This window comes from Mesocricetus auratus, unplaced genomic scaffold (assembly GCF_017639785.1).
Source record: "Mesocricetus auratus isolate SY011 unplaced genomic scaffold, BCM_Maur_2.0 Super-Scaffold_6723, whole genome shotgun sequence".
Classification (NCBI taxonomy): Eukaryota; Metazoa; Chordata; class Mammalia; order Rodentia; family Cricetidae; genus Mesocricetus; species Mesocricetus auratus.
This window is the reverse complement of record NW_024429183.1, coordinates 11,807,018-11,827,924: the sequence shown is the minus strand read 5'-3', so window position 1 is coordinate 11,827,924 and position 20,907 is coordinate 11,807,018.

Below are 20,907 nucleotides of genomic sequence, written 5' to 3'. Positions count from 1 at the left end.
AGGGAGGTGGGAAAGGGAGTGGGGCAGAAGGGGATGGGGGATGTGAACTGGAGAGAACAGGAAAGAACAGGAGGTCCCAGGCAGGCCAGGAATAGAGAAGAGCAAGAAAGGAGATGCCTTGGTTGAGGGAGCCAGTATAGGTTTGGAGAGAGGTCTGGCACAGGGGAAAAGTTAGGGGACCCACAGGGATGACCCCAACTAAGAATGTAGGCAGTGGTGGAAAGTCTGCCTTTGAAGCCCTTCCCCTGTAATGAGATTGACGACTACCTTGGTTGCCATTCCTAGAGCCTTCATCCAGTAGCTGATCGAGGCAGAAACAGGCACCCACAGTTCAGCACTGAGCCATACTCCTGGAATACAGTTGCAGAGAGGGATGAGGGATGAGCAAAGGAGCCAAGACTGTGCTGGAGAAACCCATAGAAACAGTTGACCTGACTTAGTGAGAGCACGGAGACCCAAGTCGTAAAGTTGGGACCGAACCAAGCCCTCTGAATGTGAGTGCCAGCTAGGAGGCCAGGGCAGTCTATGGGACCTCTAACAGGGGAGCCAGTGTTTATCCCTAGAGCACAAATGGACTTTGGTAGCACATTCCCTATGGAGGGATACTATTGCAGCCCAGATACAAGAAAGAGGGAATGGGGGGATTGATATGTAAATAAGAGTACTTCTAAAATAAAAAAATAATAATAGGGGAAATTACTTGAGGGAGAGAAATAGATGGGCCTTGTACTGTTTAGTCTTTCTACAAATCTATTTTTTTTGAGATAGGGTTTCTCTGTGTAGCCATGGCTGTCCTGGAACTCACTCTGTATACCAGGCTGGTCTTGAACTTACAGAGATTTACATGCCTCTGCCTTCCGAGTGCTGGGATTAGAGGCATGCACCACCACTGCCTGGCTATAATCTTTATTTGTTTTTTTTTCTGCAAATCTAAAACTCTTGTAAATATAAGTTTAATAAAACCCCCCAAATCTATAACTATAATATCATCTATATCTACACTATCTATATCATCTACAACTATATCTGTCTCCAGGTGCCTAATTTCAATTTGCAGGCAGAATAGTCTGAAATGAAACATTTCAGTTTTGCAATAACCAGGTTGTCCAAAAGAGGGTGCCAAAGGCTTACAAAGATATCTTCTTTGTTAATGCAAAAAGAAACTAAGCAATAAGATGGAATTAAGGGCGGGGATCCTAATTTAAGAACACATAGGACATATGTGTCTCTTCTTGAGGGCTTCCATTTTTTCTTTAGAATGGGTAGGTCCTTTGCTTTATTTATTTTATATTTTTAAGTCAGGCTCTGTAGCTCAGGGTGACCTTGAACTTGCTATGGAGCTGAGGCTGGCTTAGAACTCCTGATGCTTCAACTTCCAAGTGTTGGGATTACCAATGCAGGAAATCACACCTGGCTCAGACCTTTTCTCTTTGGTTTTGCTTCTTTGGGAGGGTTAACAGCGTAATTCACCCCCTTGACACCAGTGTTGGTGTCAGTGGTGATCCTGGCTTTAAAGAAACTGATAGGTTGTAGAGATGTCTCAGTGTTTAAGAGGATCCTGTAGTTCCCAGCACCTACGTCAGGTAGATCACAATTGCCTATAATTCTAACTCCAGGGCAACTGATTCCTTCATATGACCTCTACAAGAAGCTGCACATAGACACACGTGTAGATAAAAATTAAGAAAATTAGGACGAAAGGAAATCCATAAATAAAAATTAAAAAATTAGCACAATCAAAAATAAAAAAAATAAAAGGAAGAAAGGAAATCCCCTTGTGTTGGTTCGTTTTTGTTAACTTGATACACATTAGAGTTGTTAGAGAAGGAACTTCAGTTAAAGAATTGGCTCCATTAGATTAGTCTGTAGGCAAGTCTATGGGGGCATTTTCTTGATTAATGATTGAAGTGGGAGGGCCCAGTCCACACTGGGCAGGGTCACCCTTGGGCAGACGGTTCTGGGTACTATACTATGAGTAAGCCATGGGGAGCAAGTCAATAAGCAACATCTCTCCATGGCCTCTGCTTCAGTCCTTGACTTGGGTTCCTGTTTTGAGTTCCTGTTCTGGCCACCCTCAGTGATGAACTGTGATTCAGACTTGTAAGCCAAATAAACTCTTAACTGTCTGAAATTGATGGTTATCACAGTGTCAGAAGACAAACGAGGACACTTGTTGAGAGAGAGGGAGGGAGAGTTGAATAAATACACTTAGCTTTTCTTTAAAACAATTTGAGACATGACTTGTTCTATTGGATTTTAAACAGGAAAGCTCATAATTCAAATTCTAATTTCCCAATTTTATTTATTAAAATATTTACATTTATTTAATTTTATGTGTATGAGTTCAAAAGAGGGATTTGGATCCCCTAGAACTGGAGTGAAACATGGATGTGAGCTACCATGCAGGTTCTGGTAATCACCCTGGCCTCTTAACTACTGAGTTGTCTCCAGAGCTGCAAATTTCTCATTTTTAAAAATTAAAATATTTTCAGCAATGCATTAGAAATTTAGAGATATTCTTAGGTAACTTACTGACAGCATTATTTTCTATCTTCTGTCATCTATCTATCTATCTATCTATCTATCTATCTATCTATCTATCTATCTATCTCTTGAGACAGGGTCTTACTTTGTACTCCAGCTGTTCTGGAACTCTCTGTGTAGACCAGGAGATGGTGTTGGATCCCTAGACTAGAGTTATAGTTGGTTGTTAGCAGCCCAATACAGATTCTGGGAACTGACCAAGGCCTTCTGCAAGAGCAGTGAGTACTTTTAACCACTAGGCCTCCAGTGATTTGTTGCCACTCCTTCCCTGTAGGGGAACCTGGAATATTCAATGCTCAGGGTTTTTCCTTTAAAGGAAGGGATGCACACGCTGTAATTCACCCAGAAGTGTAGACTGAGTTCTACTGTCTCAGTAGCCACTTCCAAATTACCGCACTGAAGCTTATATTATTTATAAATTCTTGGTTGATAGCTCAGGCTTATTACTAACTAGCTCTTACAATTTAAATTAACCCATTTCTTTTAATCTATGTTTTGACATGTGGCTTGTGTCTTACTACCTCATTTTCTACATGCTCTGCTTACTTTGCCTGCACCTCCCTGACTCCACTCTTCTTTCCCCCAGCGTCCTCAATCTGATCACCCTGCCTATGCTCTTTGCTTGGCTATCAGTCAATCAGCGTTTTATTAACAATGAGCATAATCCCCAGACCAGAAGGACCAACATGGGCTATTTAGTTGTGTTGAACTGAAATACTTTCTTGCCTTCTGAGGATTGTTCCTTACTCTGCTGGCCATAGTGACCGCAGAGTTCCCTCCCTCGCACTTGTCATGCTGGCCTTGGATTCACTAAGATCTGCTTGCCTCTGTCTCAAAAGTGCTGGATTAAAGGTGTGTACCATCATGCCCTGCTACCTGTCTATGTTTTGAGACATGGCCTCACTCATGTTCCCAAGGCTGGCGTGAATTTGTGACAGCATCTTTTGTACTGGGTCTTTCTGTGCTCCTAGGATTCTACAGAGTTTGTAATCCATGTCTTACTGTGTCACCCAGGCTTTCTTGTTGATTGTAAAAGGAATATATACACTTATTAAACAAATAACCAAATAAACAAAGGTCCAAAATGAAGCTTATTCTGACTAAAATGATCAAATTGCCAATAATTTCTGTAACTTTCTTTTCAGTGTCTATGACTTTTCTTGTTTTATTCCTTTATTTTGAGACTGCGTCTATTTTAAGTGTCAAACTCCTTATGTAGCTGAGTATGACTTTGAGCTCCTGATCTCCTGTCTTTTACCTGCCAAGTGATAACATTACAGATGTGTACTACTATGTCCCGTTAACTTTATTTGAATGACAAGTACAAATTGTGTTCATTTATGGTGTATGACACAATGTTTTGGTACATTTATGCACTGTGGAAGGCTGAGTCAAGAGATTTAACATGCATCACCTCACAGGAAAATACTTAGCATGTGGTCTCTGAGAAGTGTGTGTTGTGTGTGTGTGTGTGTGTGTGTGTGTGTGTGTATGCCACAGCATGCATGTGGAGGTGAGAGGGCAACTTGTGGGATTAAGATCTCTTCTTCTACCATGTGGGTTCTGGGCATTAAACTCAGATCATTAGCCTTAGCAGCAATCACCTTTACCCTCTGAACCATTTTGCCAGCTCTCCAGCAGTCTCTTGATGGGCTCTGATATTGATGCCTGTCTTAGGGTTTCTATTGCTGTGAAGAGACACCATGACCATGGCAACTCTTATAAACAAAAACGTTTAGTTCAGGTGGCGGTTAACAGTTTCAGAAGTTTAGTCTATTATCATCATGGAGGGACATGGCAGTGTGCAGGCAGACATGGCTCTGGAGAGGTAGTTGAGAGTTCTACGTCTTGCACAGGCAGCAAGAAATTGTCTGAGTGTCACACTGAGTGAAGCTTGGGCAAAGGAGACCTCAAAGCCCACCCTCACAGTGACACACTTCTTCCAACAAGGCCACACCCACTCCAACAAGGCCACATCTCCCATTAGTGCCTCTCTCTTTGGGGACCATTTTCTTCTATGCTGCCACAATTCCATATCTTGGTGATTTGTGAATAATTCTGCAGCAAAGAGAAGAATGCACATATCTCTTTGATGTACTGTTTTCCTGTCCTTTGGAATCTCACTCAGTAATGAGAGTGATCATATGTCATTCTATTTAAAAATTTTTGTGGGCCTGGAGAGATGGCTCAGTAGTTAAGAATACTGGCTGCTCTTCTAAGCATCCAGGTTTGATTCCCAGCATCTACATGATGCTTCACAGCCATCTCTAACTCCAGTCCTGAGAGATCTGTCAGCCTCTGTGGGCACTGCACACACACCAGAGCGCACAGAAGAAATTTGTGCAGGCAAAACATGCATACATGTAAAACAAAGATTTTTTTGAGATTTTATTTCATTTATTTATCATTTTTAAAATTTATTTTTATTTTATGTGTATGGTTGATTCCCCTGCATGTTTGTGTGTGGACCATGCATGTGCAGGTTCTGAGGAGTTCAGAAGGTGTAGAATCCTCTAGAACTGGAGTTATTGTCTGATGTTAGCCACGTGGGTGCTAGGAGCCAAAGCAGTGTCCTCTGGAATGAGAGCTAGCACTCTTAACTGCTGAGCCATCTCTCCAGCTCTCTGTTAACATTTATTTATTTTTATTTATGTGTATGTTTGTGCCTTTGTTTTTTTTTTGCGTGTGTGTTTTGTTTTTCGAAACAGGATTTCTCTGTATTTTTTTGTTACATGCTCAATAGACCAGGTTGGTCTCGAACTCACAGAGATCTGCCTGCCTCTGCATCCTGAGTGCTGGGATTAAAGGCGTGCGCCACCAACGCCTGGCTTGTTTGTGCCTTTGTGAGCTTTTGTGCACCACATGTGTGTGGTTGCCTAAGGAGACCAGAAGAGGACATTGGATCCCCTGAACTGAGGTTCTAGGTGGTTGCTAGCACCTGGTGTGGATGCTGGGAACTCAGTCTGGGTCCTCTTGAGAACAGTGATCCCTCTTAACTGCCAAGTCATCTCTCTAGCCCCATGGTCATCGTGCTTTAATTTTTTTATGGGACCTCCATGCTATATTCTATAATGACCATGATTATTCATACTTTTACCAAAATAGTTCATACGTTCTTCCACTTAAAAACATGTCCCCATAAGCACTTAATTTTTTTGATACTATTTCAACACACATGAGGTAGTACTCATTTGTGGTTCCAGTTTTCATTTCTCTAGATGACTAGTGACATTGAACATCTCCCCATATGCCCTGTGAACATTTGTATGTCTTCTTTTGGGAAATATCTATTTGGGTCCTTTATAGTACCCTCTCTTTTGAGACAGTATCTCTCTCTATAGCTCAGGCTGTCCTCAAACCTGAAATCCTCTTGCCTCAGTCTTTTAAAAACTATTATTATTATTTATTTTACGTAATTGGGTGTTTTGCCTATACGTAATGTCTGTGAGCTGTGTGTGTAGTGCTCAGAGGTCAGAAGAAGTTGTTGGCCCCCTCAGGACTAGAGTTACAGACAGTTGTGAGCTTCCACTGAGTGCTGGGAATCAGAACTGGAAGGTGGTCTTAAGCCAATGCTCTTACCTGCTATGTCATCGCTCCAGCCCCAGCCTCAGCCTTTTGACTGCTGCGATTACAGGCATGCATTCCTAGGGCTGCCTCCTTTGTTCATGTCTAAAATGAAGGGGCCCATAGAGCTGGAGTTATACATGTACAGAGTGAGTACCAGGCCAGAAGGCTTGTACTAACCATGTGGTTTGGAATTGGGCTTTTCATTTGTAGTGGCTAATATCACCAACTTGACCAATCTAGAATTTCCTAGGAGACAAACCTGTGGGTGTAACAGGAAGGGGGTTTCTAGATTGGGTTGAGTTGGGAAGGTCTACTCAAATGGTGGGCAGCACCTTTCTATGGACTGGGGTCCTGGGATGCCTGAAAAAGCAGAATATGATCTGAGATGCAGAATTCCTGTCTATCTGCTCCCTGGTGTTGGATCAGTGTGACCGACCAGATAACTCACATTCCTAATGCCATGAGTTCTCTTCCTTGATAGACTGTGCCCTCAAAATAAGAGCCCAAATAACCCCTCCCATCCCTAAATTGCTTTTGTTAGATATTTTGCCTCACCAACACAATGGAGATCTAAGATAATGTAGAAGGGTAAATGCTTGTTCTACATTACACCATTTTGCTAGACCTCAGTTAGTTCTCTTTTGTTCTGCTGTTGAGTTTATTGATTGAAATTGTGTGTGGTGGTGCATACTTGTAATCTCAATTTTCTGGAAAGTAGAGGCAGGAGGATGAGGAATTCTAGGTCATCCTTGGCTATATAATGAATTCCAGGCCAGGATGGGCTAAAAGAGCTTCTCTTAAGAAAGAAAAACAAACAAACAAACAAACAAAGAGTATTGATTAAAAAATCTTATAGATACAAGCTTATGTATTTGTGTCAATGGTCGAATTGAAATTCCAAATTTGAATGTAAACACAATTTGCATTTTGTTAAGCATCAGCATAAGTGGTCTGATGAATTTTAAAAATAGAAAAAACCATTTGCTTTCATGTTCTTGGAGGAGGTTCTTAAACCAGAGGACAGTTGCTCCCAAGAATGGGGCATTTCAGTTCAGTGATATCCAACATAGAATGTCCGAGGGCCAGGAAGCATCTCAAACAGCATTTACCTCTTCTGGTACATGCTACAAAAGAATTGTCCCAAGGATTGTTGTGATTTATGCCCTTGATGTTTCTATTTTAACAAAGATATCCTTTGACGGGAGCGTCTCTTGCGGATCTCAAAGCCAGCTGCACGTTGCTGCTCGGCTCTTCCGGTGATCTGGCTATGCGGGTCTTCAGATCTTGAGCTGCCGATGCGCTCTGTGAGAAGTGACATCTTAAACTTCAGGAAGGCTTTCTTCTCTGTGGGTAGGAAGACTGCAGTGACGCAATTATCCTGCCAGAGCACATTTCCTCTCAATTCTGTCCTCAAAATATTTCCTTTCCTGAGAGAAAGAAAGAAAGGAAGAAAGAAAGAAAAAGATCGCCCTGGGATGGTATGGTATGAAAGGATGGCTTTCTTAATCTCTTCCTATTTATTCTCAGAAAGTGTACCCAAGGTTTTCTAGTCTCTTGTATATTTTTTAAATGAGGGCTCGTGAGCATGTATTATTTCTCCAAGTGAAGAAATTACAGCAAGTACATACTCTTCCACAAACTCTTCCCAAATGTAACAGCATCATGTAACAGCATCAGCATCATTTAAAAAAAGTAATACCATTTTCATAATTTACTGACTGTGTGATCTTGGCCAAATTGTTAATTATTTTTCTTTATAATGACAGTAGTAATAATAAAATTTTGATGTTTTTTGAGACATGTGGCCCAGGCTGGCCTGGTCTTTTGCTTGCTGTATAGCTGAGGATGACCTTGAGTCTCTCTCTCTCTGTCTCTACTCTCCCCCCTCTTTTCTGAGACAAGTTTTCTCTCTGTAGCTCTGTCTATCCTGGAATTCACTCTGTAGACCAGCTTGTTCTTGCACTCAGAGATCCACCTGCTTCTGCCTCCTGAATACTGGGATTAAAGGTGAGTGCCTCCACTACCTGGCTGACCTTGAATTTCTGATCTTCCTGTTTCTCCTTCCCAAGTGCTGGGTTCCAGGCACACACCACCTTTCCTGACTTTATTTGGTGTTGATGACTGAGTCCAGGGCCTTGCACATACTGGATGAGCACTCTACCGACACAGTTGCAACCTTGGACCTAAATTGTTTAGTTTGTTTGTTCAAATATAAATTAGAATAGTGCAAGAATGGCTATTAAGTGAGATTATACTAGTACATTCTTCTTCCCTTTTTTGTTGTTTGCTTTTTTTTGAGACAGGGTTTCTCTGTGCTGTCCTGGGATTCCCTCTGTAGACCAGGCTGGCTCTGTCTTCAGAGATCCACCTGCCTTTGTCTCACAAGTGTTGGGATTAAACTCGTGTGCCACTATGCCTGGCTTGTATTTGTATCAGAATGACTCCCAAAGACTCATATATTTGAATGCTTGGTCCTTAGATTGTGCAACTATTTTGGGAAGGATTAGGAGGTGTGGCCTTGTTGGAGAAAGTGTGTAACTAGGGGTTGGGCTTTGGGGTTTTAGAAGCCCACAGCAGGCCCAGTCTCTCTCTCTCTACCTTTCAGATGAGATGGAAACTCTCAGCTACTGTTCCACACCATGACTGCCTGTCTCCATGCTTCCAACCATAATGATAATGAACTCACCCTCTGAAGCTGTAAGGGAGACCCCAATTAAATGCATTCTCATAAGTTGAATTGATTGCAGAGTCTCTTCACAGCTATAGAATGGTAAGGAAGTCTACATGTTTGCTAGGGTCCATGTGTGGTGGTCAGATGACAACTTCTTTGGAGAGGGGGGAGGAGGCAGGGTTTCTCTGTGTAACAGTCCTGGTTGTCCTGGGACTCACTTTGTAGACTGTGCTGGCCTTGAATTCACAGAGATACACTTGCCTCTGCCTCCTAAGTGCTGGACTTAAGGGTGTGTGCTATCACCACACGGCTGGTCAGATGACAATTTTTTAAGAATTGGTTACTTCTACCATGTGGGTCACAGGAGTGAGACTCACATCCTCAGGCTTGGCCGCAAACATCTTTACCTGATGAATGATTTTTCCATCCCCATAACAAAGTTTAAAGTGAATTTGTTTTAGTGAAAGCTCACTTAACAGTCATATGATATATATTTAGCTTGGATTCTTCCCAAAGCAGATCCTGAGACAGGGAGTTGGCAAGACATGGGGACAGTGAAGGGGAAGTAGGGGAACCATAGAGGACAATGTTGGGAACTCAAAGGACTTTTCAGGCCAGCTGCTGCTACACACTACTGGGACTATGAGGAATCTCTGAGAAGCCAAACAAAGCTCACACCTCAGAATTCAGTATAAAAGGGGACCACACACCTGAGGTGTGGGCTCAGTCACTCCCAGAAAAAGCGGGCTAATTGTCCTGCAGGAGTTCCCACCGTTTGAATTCTACTAGTTGCCTCTGTTGATGTCATGCGATTTGCTCCTCTGCCGACTCTATTCCTAGAATATTGGTAATTATATTCAGAAGCGTGATTTAGATTTAACTGAGACTCAGTTTTCTTGGCAAGATTTTTACATAAGTGGTGTTGGGCATTTTCGTCATTACTGCAAGATGCCTGACTGCCTCTTCTGGAATGCTAGGAGCCATTTATAACCATTGCCCACCTCCTTGGGACTTGGCAAATGCCACCACTCAACTCCCCCACCCAAAGAAACTTTTCTTTATCAAATATTTGGTCACCTTGTAGTATACTTGTGTGGAAATCAGATCAAATATTTGATTTCTTTGCTTATCTCCCAGTTTCCATAAAAATGTATGGATTCCCTAGCTACTTTACTGGTGGCCAATGAAGTTTATTATTTTTCTGTTTCATTTACATTTAAAATGCATGTTTAAGATATGTTTGATAAAATATGTTTGATGTGTGTGCATTCTTTGAAGTTATTATTCTTAGCAATTGCTTTGGTCAGTTTGGAACCTCCTCAAGTTGTCCCTTTGTCCTTGTGATTTGTGTCCTGGGAGTGTTATAATCTTTCTGCTTCAGGTGTTGTAGAGTATCGTCTAGTTTTATATATTCCATGCCCTAGATCTTACAATTAGTCATTTTCCTGAAGTGTTTATGCTTTATATAAAAATATTCCTGTTTCTGCTGGTAGTGATTCGGGGCTCAGAATCTTAACACTTGGGAGGGGAGAGCTCAAAGTCATTCTTTGGCATACAGCAAGTGCAAGTTTGAGGCCAGCCTGGGCTACAGGAGATGCTGTTTCAAAGAAAAAAGCAAAAATTGATGGCTTCTTCGTTTAGAGAGCAACATTTGTGTGCTTGGAGTATTCTGTACTGTTGCCTGGGTCTTTGTTCCTACATCTTATTTTCCTGGATAACTCATTCTTCTTTCTTCTTTTCTTTCTATTTGTGTGTGGTCTATGCCTGTGCTCATCCAGGAAGGCAGGTGTGAAGGTCAGAGGTGCGCGATGAATGCATTCCTCTCTTGCTGTCTAAATTTTTTGAGATGGGATCCCTCACTGAAGCTGGAGCTAGTTGATGGAGCTAGCTTAGCTGGCTGGTGAGCTCCCTGGAGCCTCCTGTTTCTGCTCTGCAGTGCTGGGGTCACAGACCTGCACAGCCTTGCCTTGTGTTTACTGTGGGTGCGGGAAATCTGAACTCAGGTCCTCATGCTTTTTCAGGATATGCATCCACTGAGCCATCTCCTTAGTACCTCCTCCCTCCCTCCCCATCCCTCCCTCCCCACCTCCCTAACTCCCTCCCTTCCTCCCTCCTGTCTTCCTTTATTTTGGTATGGGATCTTTGCTATATAGCTAGTGCTGGCCTTGCTGGCCTTGAACTCATGTCAATCCTCCTGCCTCAGCCTCCTGTGTGCTGCCATTACAATCATAAGCCACCACATCTGACTTAGTAACTTAGTATATAATTTTTTGTTTTGGTTTTTTTTGAGACAGGGCTTCCCTGTATAGCCTTGGCTGTCCTTGAACTCACTCGGTAGACCTTGAACTTGAACTTAGAGATTCACCTGCCTCTGCTTCCTGAGTGCTGGGATTAAAGATGAGCTACCACTGCCTGGCCTAATTCTTTTTTTTATTTTAAAAAATTTATTTTTCATTTTACCTACCAACCCCAGTTCTCCCTCCTCTTCTTCCACCCCCCACTGCCTACCTTTCCCACCCCCATCCACTCCTCAGAGGGGGCAAGGCCTTCCTTGGGGAGTCAACAAAGTCTGTCATACCAAGTTGAGGCAGGACCAAGCCCCTCCCAACTGTATCAAGGCTGAGCTAGGTTTCCCATCATAGGAAGCAGGCTCCAAAAAGCCATTCATACCCCTGAGATAGGTCGTGATGCCACTGCCAGGCCCCCTCTTCCCCCATAACAGATCAAGTCACATAACTGTCACCCACATTTAGAGGGTCTAGTTTGATCCCATGCAGGTTCCCCAGCTGTCAGTCCATCGTCCAAGAGCTCCCGCTAGCTCAGGTCAGCTGTCTCTGTGGTTTTCCCCATCATGGTCTTGACCTCCTTGTTCATATGATCCCTCCTCCCTCTCTTCAACTGAACTCTGAGAGCGCAACCCAGTGCTTGGCTGTGGGTCACTGCATCTGCTTCCATTTGGTCACCAGTCTGATAAAAGGGGAAGGCCCTTTCTGACAGCCTCTCCACTATTGCTAGAATCTTAGCAGGAGTAACCCTTGTAGATTCCTGATAATTTCTCTAGTACAAGGTTTCTCCATAATGGTTCCCTGTATCATTGCTTTACCACTCCACCCCTCCTCCAACTAGATCTTTGATTTTTTTGAAACACTTTTTTTATTATATATTTAAATTAGAAACAAGCTTGCTTCCTATGTCAGTCCCAGCTCCCTCTCCCTCCCCTCCATGCCTGCTCCCCCCAACCCCCCCCCAGCCCCACCCAATCCCCACTCCATTCCTCAGGTAGGGTAAGGCCCTCCCTGGGGATCTTTAGAGTCTGTCCAACTAGATCTTCTTGATCTCTCATGTTCCCATTCCCCATCCCCTCCCTTCTACCCCCCTTCCCAGTTTACCCAGGAGATTTTAACCATTTTCCCTTCCAGGGGCTTCCATGTGTGTCCCTCTTATGGTCTTTCTTTTTAGGTAGTTTCTCTGGGTTTGTGGACCTCAGCCTGATTATCCTTTGCTTTACATCTAATATCTACTTATGAGTGAACACATGCCTTGTTTGTCTTTCTGGGTCTGGGTTACCTCACTGAGGATGCATTTTTTTAGTTTCATCCATTTGCCTGCAACTTTCACTGTTTTTTTTTCCACTGAGTAATACTCCATTGTGTAAATGTACTATATTTTCTTTATCCATTCTTTAGTTGATGGTCATCTAGGTAGCTTCCAGGTTATGGCTTTTACAAATAATGTTGCTGTGAATATAGTTGAGCAAATGTCCTTGTGGTATGATTGAGTATCTTTTGAGTATATGTCCAAGGGTGCTATTGCTGGGTCTTGAGGTAGGTTGATTCCCATTTTCCTGAGAAACTGCCATACTAATTTGCTAATTGGCTGTACAAGTTTGCACTCCCACCAGCAATGGAGGAGTGTTCCTCTCACTCCACATCCTCTCCAGCATAGGCTGTCATTAGTGTTTTTGATCTTAGCTATTCAGACAGATGTAAGAAGATATCTCAGAGTCATTTTGATCTTCACTTCCCTGATGGCTAAGAATGTTGAGCAATTCCTTAAATGTCTTTTTGGCCGTTTCAGTTTCTTCTGTTGAGAATTCTCTGTTTAGATATATACCCATTTTTTAAAAAATTGGATTATTTGGTGTTTTGGTGTCTAGTTTCTTGAAATTTTTATATATTTTGGAGATCAGCCCTCTGTCAGATGTGGGGTTGGTGAAGAGCTTTTCCCATTCTGTGGGCTGCTGTTTTGTCTTGTTGACTTTGTCTTTTGCCTTGCAGAAGCTTCTCAGTTTCAGGAGGTCCCATTTATTCATTGTAACTCTCAGCATCTGTGCTGCTGGTGTTATATTTAGGAAGTGGTCTCCTGTACCAATGTGTTCAAGGCTACTTTCCACTTTCTTTTCTATCAGGTTCAGTGTAACTGGATTTATGTTAAGGTCTTTGATCCACTTGGACTTGAGTTTTGTTCATGGGGATAGGTATGAATCTATTTTCGTTCTTCTACATGTCCACATCCAGTTATGCCAGTATCATTTGTTGAAGATGCTTTCTTTTTTTCCATTATATAATTTTGCCTTCTTTGTCAAAAATCAGGTGTTGGTAGGTGTGTGGATTATTATCAGGGTCTTTAATTTGATGCCATTGATCCCTGTGTCAGTCTTTATGCCAATACAAAGCTGTTTTTATTATTGTAGCGCTACAGTAGAGTTTGAAGTCAGGGATTATGATGTCTTCAGAGGTTTCCTTAATGTATAGGATTGTTTTGCCTGACCTAATTTTTTTTGTAGTTGATTTTTTTTGAGACAGGTTTCTGTGCAGCTTTGGAGACTCTTCTGGCACTCGCTCTGTAGATCAGGCTGGCCTTGAATTCATAGAGATCCACCTGCCTCTGCCTCCCAAGTGCTGGGATTAAAGGCATGCACCAGTACTGACCTAATTCTTTAAAATAAAAAATACACATGACAGCAGGAATGCCATGCCATGGTCCATATGTGAAGGTCAGAGAGGACAACTTCTTCCATGTGGGTCCCAGGGGTTGACGCATTATTATCTGCTGACCCAGATAGTTCTTAAACTGTCTTAAAAAAGATTCATTTTCATTATGGGTATGTCTGTGTGAGTGGATGGTACATGTGTACAGATGCCCTCGGAGGCTAGAAGAGAGAGTCAAATGCCCTGGAGCTGGAGTTACAGGTTGTGAGTCACCTGACATGGATTCTGGGAACTGAACTCAGGTCTTTTGGGAGAGCAGTAGGTGCTGAACCAGCTCCATTTTGACAACAATTTTCACCAAGTTTTTGGATGTCCTTACTTCCAAAATGACAAGTATGTGTTATTGTCCTTGATGATAGTGATTTATCCCCATTCAGCATTAAATTAACACGACTATACATAAAGGAAATTGGTTCGGATCACTTTAGACTGAAGAAAGAGTGTGAACAAACAGCAACTTGGCAAAGGCAAGAGATCCAATTTGGAGAGAAGTGTGGTTACAGGGAGGAATGCAGTAGGTGCTAAGTCTAAGGAAAAAATGTGTGAAGCCTGTGAGGAAGTGCCCAGGGCTGCCAAGTTGCTGAGCGCAGAGTATCACATCTTAAATTAAGGAGTCACAGATCTGTTAGTGAATCACAAAGATGATGGGCAGTGAACAAGCTGATGTGACAGCATTAGAGTCAGGCAAACCTGGATTCGAATCTTGGCTTCGCCACTTACTGGCTATCAGCCTAACTTTATGTAGGTTAAGTTACATGCCGTCTACTATCAACGTGCATATTTTTAATTGTTTTCCTCTGCGATCTTAGTATTGAATCTAGGACCTTAGGTACGCTAGGCAGACACTCTGCCACAGAGCTGTAGCTCCAGCCCTCTTTACTAGATATATATTGTGTGTTTGTGTGTAAGAGTGAGAGGGTGGAGGTTGAGACAGAGTCTCATGTAATTCAGCTTTGAACTCACAGTGCAGCCTCTGTGTGTGTGTGTGTGTGAGAGAGAGAGAGAGAGAGAGAGAGAGAGAGAGAGAGAGAGAGAGAGAGAGAGAGAGAGAGAGAGAGAGAGAGAGAGAGAGAGAGAGAGAGAGAGAGAGAGAGAGAGAGAGAGAGAGAGAGAGCACCATTGAGTTTTTTTCCTTTGGCCATCTACTGCTGGGCACACAGCCTACACCTAAGAGGAGTTTGTTTCCCCAGTGAGACTTCCTTGGAGAGAACTGAATTCTCATTTGTAAGTGTTTATCGATGGGAGATAGCTTCTGGGTTAAGGATGGGATTATAGATCCGTTTTCTCATTTCAGCTTTAGGATTCCATCTAGTGCAGACACATGCAACCCTGTGCATTGTGCCTCTGTCTCTGCTATGAATATGTGTGTGGATAATGCTGATTCAGAGTGACCCAATTTTTGGCATCCTCCATCCTCTCTGTCTCTTATACTCTTTCTGTCTCCTCTTCTGCAGGGTTCCCTGAGCCCTGAGGGGAGGGGTTTAATGGAGACATCCCATTTAGGGCTGAGTGTTCCAAGGCTTTTCACTCTGCGTAATGTCTGGCTGTGGGTCTCTCTCTTTGTTCCCATCTGCTGCAGGAGCAAGCTTCTCTGATGATGGCTGAACAAGGCACTGATCCATGAGTTTAGCAGAATGTCATCAGGACTAATTTTATTGCTTCTTCTTTTGGTTTTATCCTAGGCCCCTGGGTTATCTAGTCTCAGGTTTTTGATCACCCAAGCAACGTTGGGTATGGGTTTCATCTCTTGGAGTGGGCCTTAAGTCAGATCAGGTATTGATTGGTTACTCCTAAAAGCTTTGCCCTAGCATTTCTTGCAGGCAGGACACCATTGTAGATCAAAGGGTCTGTGGCTATTGCTGACATTTTGGTGGTATGCAGAGTACCTTCCTGTACCGAAGACACTAGCTTGTAGGGTGAAGGCACCAACTTGACTTCTCCATGCTCAGTGAGATGCGTAGGTGTTGTCTTCAGCAGTGGGGCCTTGCTGCCAATTTGTGGAGAGCAACCTATAGTCTTGGCAACAGCCTGGGCTGCTTGGGGGTTCCCTTGGGACCCCTTTGACCAACAACTTAAGTAGATGTAATCCAATCCCACTACTGGAAGCTACATTTGATGACGAGAGATGTCCAGTTGGGACTCGATCTTCCCCTATTATTTGGTGATTTCCTTTAGATTGCCTTTATATATGTATGTATTTTAGGCAGCTTCTGCTGTACTAGGTTTCCATACTACTCCTCAAATGGCCCTTACTTTTAGCTGTCTGTTTTTGTATCCCCTTTCTCATTCTTCTCTTCCCTAACCCCCATTTAATCTTCTCATTCTAGCTTACCTCCCCATCTATCCATAACTATCTATTTTATTTCCCTTTCCTAGGAAGATCTATCTATACCCCTAGTTCCTTATTCTATGCCTAATCTCTGTAGTTCTATGGATTGTAGCTTGTTTATCATGATTGACTCAACAGTTAATATCTACATATAAGTGAATACATACCATATTTGTCTTTCTGGGTCTGTGTTACCTCAACCAGAACGTTTTTTTTCTAGTTTCATACATTTGCCTGTGAATTTCACGATTTCATTTTTTTAAACAACTAAGTAATAGTCCATTGTGTAAATGTAGCATGTTTTCTATATCTACTCATCTCTCGAGGGACATCTAGGTTGTTTCCAATTTCTTGCTATTATGAACAGAAAAACAATGAATTTGGTTGAGTAAGTGTCTCTGTGGTAGGATGAGGCATCCTTTGAATATATGTCCAAGAACGAGCCTCCAAATTTTAGAGCAAGAAGAAACCTAGAGCTAGTGTAGTGAGCACACATCTTTAATCTTGCCAATTGGAAGGCAGAGACCAACAGATCTCTGTGGGTTCCAAGCCAGCCTGGTTCACATAGTGATTTCCAGGTCATCCAGGACTATTTAGTGAGATCCTGTCTTTATTTTTTTTTTTTTTCGCGACAGGGTTTCTCTGTATTGTTTTGGAGGCTGTCCTGGAACTCACTCTGTAGACCAGGCTGGCCTCGAACTCACAGAGATCCATCTGCCTCTGCCTCCCGAGTGCTGGGATTAAAGGAGTGCGTGCCACCAATGCCCGACTGACCCTGTCTTTAAAAATAAACAAAAAGCAATCTAGACTCTTCAGTATAAGCCTTTTGCTTCACAGATAAGGCTACTCACACCTCTAGCATATTTATTATCTCATGCCAGAGGATTAAAAACTTGAAATAATTTAACAATGATGCACAAGGACATGGTATTAAGTATGGTATTTTGTATAATTCTGTAGCTTTGCAAAGTTATATCTTTTGCCATTGAAGCAAATGGGAGCATGAAGACAAGACAGAGTCTTAATGTTACTGAGTGGGTAAGGCAGGACAAGGCTTCATCTCTGTGATTATGGGTCTAATATTGTCCCAGGAAATTAAAGACTAGGAGAAAAACACCCCACCAAACTGAGGAAATCCAAGAAAATGCACAAGTGTGAAACTCATGGCTTGTCCAACAAATGGTGAGTAGGGGCTGGGAAGTTAGAAGAAAGAACCTAGACCTCCAGTAGATGTTAGCTGTGTCTCAGTGGGCAAGTTCAAACGCGTATTTCAAAAAGGCCAGCTCAGTAAGGATGGAATCATGCTGGAATGTTGATAATAATTAGCCTGTCCCTAGAGAGATCACCTTCTAGAGATTATACACTCAAAAGACCAACTTCACTGTTAATCTACATGCAAAGAAATTCACAAAGGCAAATGGCATCAAAGGATTTTTAAACAGGAAATCTCAACAGTTTTATTCTAATTAGTTGGTAGAAATATGGTCATGAGAATTTAAACTTTAATATGACTCCTGTTCTGATGATTCAGAACTCTACTTGCACGCATTGATATTGCTAGGTGCCTCATAAGAACAAGTTACGAAGACTGTCTTAAGAATTATGCGTGATCCTGTTAGACTGTCAAGACCTCAGAGCATGCTGATTGACTGTGCTATTTGACTAAAAAAATCCATCAAAAACCAAAACCAAGGAAAAGAACCAACAAGAGATAAAGCAATGGACACATTTTCATTATATATAGAGAGATCTGTGTGGTACTGTTATATATGCTTTCTTTAGACTCTAAGGGCACCCTATGCTCTTGGCCAATGTGAACTAGCTCATATTTCCCTCTGTTTTATGTCCTGGGACCCTGAGTGGTGCAATGCTCTTGGCTTATGAGTTCTTTATGACTTCGTACAGAGGATGTGGTTTTCTAGCTAATGTTGTTAAGAGCTATTTGCTACCCAGTGACCTTTCTTTCCGCAATTTATTTTGTGTTCTGGTGAACATTTTTGACCCATAAAGGCTGGCAAAACTGCGTAAATGATAGGAGTAAACTTACCCTAAAGGAACAAAGGATGCTATCATGCAAGTTCTGTAGACTATAATGACCCAATGAAATGAGAGACTAATGGAAAGCCTTACAGAGGTCATAAACATTGCAGCAGCCTAGAGGGGTTAGGCCACAGTTTGCACAGGCACCTGGAGAGATCTATGGCAAGAGGCATGGCAGGGTTCCAGTGAACTCAGATGGGTCTTTGCTTGTGGTCACCCCGGAATGCAGTTCTGTGGGATGTCTGTAGTGTGGTGGGGTTGAAGGCTGAACTTGAAGCAAGCATTGAGGTTGTGGGGACAAGCCTGGAATAGCTCAGTAACTTAAAAAAAGATGTGTGTGTGTGTGTGTGTGTGTGTGTGTGTGTATTTGTACATGTGTGGAGGTCAAAGAACAACTTGGAGTCAGTTTTCCTTTCATCATGGGGGTCCCCAGAGTTAAACTCAAGTCCCCAGGCTTGGTGGCAAGTACCTTTATCTGACGAGCTGTCTCATTCCCCCACCCCGACCCATTTTAATCTCTCCTATTCAATCTTATAAAGAAGGAAATGTGTCCCTCCAGGAGTCCCGTAATGAGTGTGTTTATAGACCAGAGTTGAGTGACAACAATCCCCCCTCTCCAATAAGGAGAGTGGAGAGAGACGATTTTACAGTGTTTCCTCTCATCAAAGTAACGCAGGCTTGTCTCTCGCTTCCTGACACAGAAAATTGCATTTTGTCACCCATTTGTCAGTTCTTACAGATTTTAAGATAATTAAAGAACATTATAGCAGGTGACAGCTGTTGCCGAATGCCGTGTTCCTAGCTCTTCTGCTTGTTGGCCGCCCATGAATCTGGGATGATGATAGCTGACTGCCCCAGGTTTAATTAGCTGCTTGTTTTGAATCTGTCTAGGCTTTCAGGTGTGGGGTTATCAGGCTTACAGCTTGTCGAATCTGAGCCATGTTCATCACTGCCTGGCAGACCTGGGTCTGACCAACCCAGAGAAGAGCCAGCTGGGGGTCCTTTGACCCTTATCAGACAAGGGCACCGAAGGGATGAAGATGTTGGTTTTTGGTGATGGCTATTAGGAGCATCAGGTGCTGATTGGTTTCCAGATGCTCTCAAACCAAATTGTGCTCCTGATTTTGAAATTTATCCTCTGATTAAGTCTCCTTCAAGGCCACCTCTTCTATTACACTGCACTGCAATCCTAATCCATTGAGATTCATTTTCAAGTTAGCCTGCCGAAGATTCTCTGACACACGCACGGGAGGAGATCTGAGTGTTCTCAGCACTGGCTTCAGCAGTATAGGATATTTGCTCTCTTATTAGAGGATTTGAGTGCCATTACCCTACTTCAGAGACACCAAACTCCACTGCCAACCCCTTGCTTCCTTTCTTGTCACTCTTCCTGGGTGGAGTTGGCTTTTGTGTGCCCTAATATTTTGTTCTTAAAGAAGTGCTTATTTAAAAAAAAAGTACACGATCTTATGGTTGCATCCTCAATCATACTTTAAAAATTTTTTTTATCTAATCTTAAAACACAAATGTGCTTTTAGGAGCAATGAACAATTAATAAGTATAACAATTATTTCTAAAAGTTTGTTTTTAATGTGTGTGTGTGTGTGTGTGTGTGTGTGTGAGACTGTGTGTGTGGATTCTGATAAAGGACAGAGAAGGGTACTGGATCCCCTGGAGGATTTGCATACAACTGTGAGCTGCCTGTCATAGGTTCTGGGACCCAAATTTGGGTTCTCTGGAGGAGCAGGAATGCTCTTAGTCACTGAGCCTTCTCTCCAACTCCTGGTTTATTTTTGAGACGAGGTTCCATGTAGTCCAGGGTGGCCTGGAAGTGCTGTGTGGTTGAGACTGGTCTTGAACTTCTGCTCCTCTTACTCCCATCTCTCAAGAGCTAGGTTTATAGGCGTACACCACCATGCTCATAAAACGTATTTTCTATTTGGTACATAATAATCATACTCATTGTAGGAATAGTATGGTAATTCAATACACACATACTCAGTGTAATGACCAAATTAAGTTCATTAGCATTTCTAGCTCCTTAAATATACACTTACAATTTCTTTGTGTTTGGAGCTTACAAGTGTCTCTCATCTAGTCCTTTGTAAAAATATATAATAAGAGTAAACCAGAGTCATTCTGCTGTGCTGTATACACTAGAGCTTATTCTTCCTGTCTCCCTGTATTTTGGTACCCACATTCCAACCTTCCTCTACCTACCTCTTTTTTTATTTAAAAATATTTTTCATTTTACATACCAACCCCAGTTCCCCCTCCTTCTTCTTCTCCCACTCCCACCTCCCCCTTCCACCTCCCATCCACTTCTCAGAGGGAGTAAGGCCTTCCTTGGGGAGTCAACAAAGTCTGGTGTACCAAGCTGAGGCAGGACTAAAGCACCCCCCCCCCAACTAGGCTGAGCAAGGTATCCCACCACAGGGAATGGACTTCAAAAAAGCCAGTTCATGCCCCTGGCATAGGTCCTGGTGCCACTACCAGGCTCACCTCCACAACAGATCAAGTACCTACCTCTTTTTTTTTTTGGTTTTACGAGACAGGATCTCTCTGTATTGTTTTGGAGGCTGTCAGTCCAGCCTAGCCTAGAACTCACAGAGATCCGCCTGCCTCTGCCTCCTGAGTGCTGGGATTAAAGGTGTGCGCCAGTAACGCCTGCCTAAGTACCTACCTCTTTAATTGAATCCTTAACTTGTGTGAAAATTTAGTGGCCAAGAATGTCCTCTGAGTTGCTAGAAGTACTAACGTAGAAT